The following is a 5,000-nucleotide window of genomic DNA, read 5'->3' as shown; positions in this document are numbered from 1 at the left end:
CTCCAGTGGGTGAGCTGCCATAAATCTTCGGTGCAGCCACCTGGTCACCAAACCGGATTGGCCGATTCTTCCACAACTCGACGTGTGATTGGCTAATCCATTTGCAACTCCACACCGGATTGGTTGCTACATGTTCCACTCAGCGCTGGGCTGGGTAAGTCATTTCCAACAGAAATGTGTATTGGCTAAGAGCACATTCAAGTGTCAGTTAGGTCCTTTATGGTCTCCATGTTCAACATGGCATTTTCAAAAAAAGGCCCTCGTCCAATCAGGAGAGGCAGAACAAACACTGCCACCTTTTGTGTCATTCTGGTCGAATCAGCACTCACAAATCAGTGGACACAGATGCAGTTGACAGTGTTTACAGAGGTAGAGGTAGTTCTGGATCGACGTCCAATCACAGGAAAGAAAGCAGAGTAAGGGAACAAAGGGGAAAAGGAAGAAAAAAAGAGAGAGACGAGAGAAGCACAAAAAGGAGAGGAGTGAAGGAGCAGTGAAAGAGGAGAGGGAACGCCGAGGACTTGGACAAGAGCGAGTGCACGAAGAGGAACGAGGTGGGATGGAGGATCAAAGGAAGAATAAGGAAAAGAAATATAGGAACAGGAAAAGAAAGAGGCAGGAAGGTAGGAATGAATGTTGTGGAGTCCCACAAGGTTCCACATTCCATCTGCTAATCACTTTAACTGGCCTACCAAAGCACCTCTTCCTCTTCCTCATCCCACAGAACAACAATCATCTGACCCCACAGGCACAGAAGTAACCAATCACACTACACTGGAACCTCATTATCATTAAAATAAAACCTCTTGACAACCATTATTGACCTAAAATACAACGTAGTTCAAAATGGTCATTGTTGTGCTTAGCGCTGGTTGGTACCACTAGGGGGAGCTCCAGAGCCTGTTCCGTGACTGGTCAATGCCTCCGGCATGGCCTCCATGACCGATCAATATCTCAATGCCAATGCCCTTGCCTGGTCAATGCCTAGTTTCAAGAGTTGCTGCTGCTGAAATGATAACCAAAATTTTTAATAACCACACTACAACCTCTTGATAATCACAGTGAAACCTCTTTACAACAAGATAAACACCATCATCTCATCACAACTGCACTGCAACTCTTTCTCACTACAATAAAACCACTTAATAATCATACTGCAACTTATTGATAACCCTCCTGCAACTTCTTCCCAACCACAATGAAACCTCCGCTGAAACCATGTGATGACAACACCGCTATCTCCTGATAACGATGAACAGCATACTCTCATCACAACTACACTGCTACCTCTTCACAAACACAATGAAATGATGTATAACCATACTGCAACTTCCTGATTATTACACTGCAACTTCTTGATGATAACCATAACTGCAACCACTGGTTCTGCACTGCAACTTATTGATAACCATAACTGCAACCACTGGTTCTGCACTGCAACTTATTGATAACCATAACTGCAACCACTGGTTCTGCACTGCAACTTATTGATAACCATAACTGCAACCACTGGATCGGCACTGCAACTTCTTGATAACCATAACTGCAACCACTGGTTCTGCACTGCAACTTCTTGATAACCATAACTGCAACCACTGGATCGGCACTGCAACTTCTTGATAACCATAACTGCAACCACTGGTTCTGCACTGCAACTTCTTGATAACCATAACTGCAACCACTGGTCCTGCACTGCAACTTCTTGATAACCATAACTGCAACCACTGGTTCTGCACTGCAACTTCTTGATAACCATAACTGCAACCACTGGATCTGCACTGCAACTTCTTGATAACCACACAACAACTACACATGGATCTGCACTGCAACTTCTTGATTACCACACTGCAGCCTCTTAACAACCAGTTACCAGAGACAACAACATGCCCATCTTCTGATAACAATAAACATCAACATATTCTCCCGGTGACAGAACAGCTGCTTATCTTTGTTTCCAAACCCGATAACCTCCTGATAAGTCAACACCTCCTTGTGATTGCTGGCTAGAGGAATGTATCTCCTTGAACCACACTGCGATTGCTGGCCAGCTTCCCGGGCCAGTGGACAAACACGAGACATCTATCTGTTATTTATTAAAGTATATCTGCTCCCATGTACGTTCCATTATGCGTGGTTTGTGGGTTCGTGTGTGTGTGTGTGTGTGTTTTTTTTTTAAAGTGTGTTTGTTCATGTGCATGCGGGTTTGTCACCAATGGCTCCAGACCAGTTGAGCGGAGCGGTGTGTGTGTACGTGGTGCGTGTGAGTGTGAATGGAATGTGCGTCTGTGTTTGTGCATGTGTGTGTATGTGTGAGAACTGATGGCTTTTAGAACTAGTGCGAGCAGAAGTCTGTCGAAGTCTGTCTGTTGTGTGTGTGTGTGGGGGGGTAGTGTGTATATGTGTGTTTGTGTGAGTGCGCATGTTATGTGTGTATGCAGTTTGTGTTTGTGTTTGTGTATGTGTGTATTTGTGTGAGTGTGTATAGTATGTCTCTCTCTCTCTCTCTCTCTGTATGGGTGTTAAGTGTGTATATGTGTGTTTACGGGAGTGTCCATGGTATGTGTGTGTATGGTGTGTGTATGCAGTTTGTGTGTGGGTGTGTGTATTTGTGTGAGTGTGTACAGTTTGTGTGTGTGTATGTGTGTGTGTGTGTGTGTGTGTGTGTGTATTTGGTTTGTGTGTGTGAGTGTGTGTGGTCAGAAAGCAAGAGATGATGTTTCCTTTACCCCTTGAATTGTAAAAACCATAATGGGTTATTGAACTGCTTACATTTGTTGGACTATTTAGAACATTTGATTCCTGATGAAATTTGAGTTTTAATGGGGAATCAAATAAAGTATATAAAATATGTGTGTGAGTGTATGGGTGTGTAGTGTATATGTGTGTTTTGAGAGTGTGCATGCTATGTCTGTGTGTGTGCGGTTTGTGTGTGAGAGTGTAAATGTGTGTGTTCGTGTGTGTGTGTGTATTCAGTTTGTGTGTGTGTGCATACTTTTCTGTTTTATGTGCATGCATGCACACACACACACACACACACACACACACACACACACACACACACACACACACACACACACACACACACACAGAGACACTCAGTGGGTGTTGGTCTGGTCCCAGCTGCTTGGGGCCTGTGAGACAGTGAGGAGCCTGCGAGTCTATCTGCTCTGCATCACACAGTGACGGCAGAGTTGGGGGACTGATCTTATCCGACCCTCATAGCACTGAGGAGGAGCGCAGACACTCTCTCAACAGCAACACTACAGCAAACCCCACAGCATCACTTACGAGGGAATTCTGTCTAAATGTCAACTAATAAAACACATTAATATAACCATGTAGTGTTAATAACATGATGACATTATTGTGCATTAGAATGTATTTTTAACACGGTGATACATGAATGAAATGTAAACAATAGATCACATGTGAACATACTACTTCGAGACAAAATAAGAGGAAGCAAACACACGTACTCACAAACACTATCCCGAGACACTTGTGCTACAAGACTACTTCTTGCTTGCCATAAAAGCATGAAAACATATTCTAGCTGTACTTAAAGAAATCTATATTCAAATCCTTCTCAGGATTGTGAAAAAAAAAACCTGAAAAGGACTGAAGTTATGCACAACAAATGAAAAGGTTGCCGTGGTAACCATAAATCCATGCAAGCAAGAACAAAACCCTAACACCAGAGGTCCTTATTTCCACAACCTGTTTTCAACCCTTGGCCAAAGGCATGTTCATAATGCTTTTTACAAGCCAACTTGTTATTGCGTACCATACTGAGAGATGTCTAAAGCTCTAAATCATCATAGAAACATCGTTATCTTGACATTTAGGAGGAATTTACGTTTTCCATGATATATTTCAGTTGTTTCTGAGGCATTTAATACTCCCTAACATCCTTAATTTGTAATTATATTTTGCACTGAGATTAAGTGAAGTTGTTGGCTACCACATACCAAATATACTGGTGACATGTTGAAAGTGTCTGTTACTAAAGAAAGGCCCCTGTCATACTCATGAAGGGGGATTGCGTGGGAGCATTCACGTGAAAGCAAAAAGGAGGTTGATTTGATGTGTCCATTTGATTGTAATGTGGATTTGTACATGTGCATTTCAATGTGTGTTCAGTGAGTGCACGTGTGTCCATGTGTGTGTTTTGCTTAGCTAGCAGACACACGCTGTTTGCAACACAACCAGCTGGTCCATGTGTGTGCAGACCATGAGGAGAGATCAGTGTTAATAAAGTTCAGTGGTTTGTGTGTGTGAGTGTGTGCATGTGTGTGTGTGTGTGTGTGTGTGTGTGTGTATGGGGACACATATCATAAACTTGTAAATTGTATGTGTTTACATGTGTGTGTGTGTGGGCATAAACAATGATCACAGGTCAGTCAGCATTGACCCTGAAAAAGTAATTAGACAGGAAACACACCAGAGAAAGCATCTCCGCCTGGCTCTGACATCCACGTGTGTGTGTGTGCGTGTGTGTGTGTGTGTGTGCGTGTGTGTGTGTGTGTGTGTGTGTGTGTGTGTGTGTGTGTATGTGTGTGTGTCTGTCTGTGTGCAGGCTCTGTCTGGTCAAAGGCGGAGGCACCCGTATATATATGTGTGTGCGTATGCATGTGTGTGTGTAAGCGTGTGTGTGCATGTGTGTGTCTGATCACAGTCTGTGGCACCCACGTGTTTTCTAACTCCCCCCAATTAGCTCAGATGTTTTGCCGTGCTCAGTCACAGCCCATTACGTAACATTCCTCCCCGACTAGGCAATGCTCCCCGGACGCCCGGCAACACAAACAGCACGGAGCAGGGGATCGGATTGACCTCTGACCTCTCGGCTGACCTGAGGTCAGGCAGAGAAGGGAAGCGGGTGAAGCCGGGGCTGTGTTCGGGCTTTGATCCCGGCTTTTGAAAGTTGATCTGTTAACAGTCGGCGACACGTTTGACCTGAAGGGGAGGATACTGGGGAGCGAGTGAACATATGATGGTTGTGT

At 44.1% G+C, this 5,000-nt stretch overlaps 1 protein-coding gene across 2 annotated transcripts in view; it reads right to left on the bottom strand.

Annotated features, from left to right (window-relative positions):
* Nucleotides 1-5,000, bottom strand: part of LOC105891193 (protein bicaudal C homolog 1) — a 73,687-nt gene that overhangs the window by 42,293 nt on the left and 26,394 nt on the right. The gene's annotated exons all lie outside the window — the stretch shown is intronic.

Source organism: Clupea harengus, chromosome 23 (genome assembly GCF_900700415.2).
Source record: "Clupea harengus chromosome 23, Ch_v2.0.2, whole genome shotgun sequence".
Lineage (NCBI taxonomy): Eukaryota > Metazoa > Chordata > Actinopteri > Clupeiformes > Clupeidae > Clupea > Clupea harengus.
The sequence above is the reverse complement of the archived record's forward strand: the minus strand, read 5'-3'. Positions and strand labels throughout refer to the sequence as shown.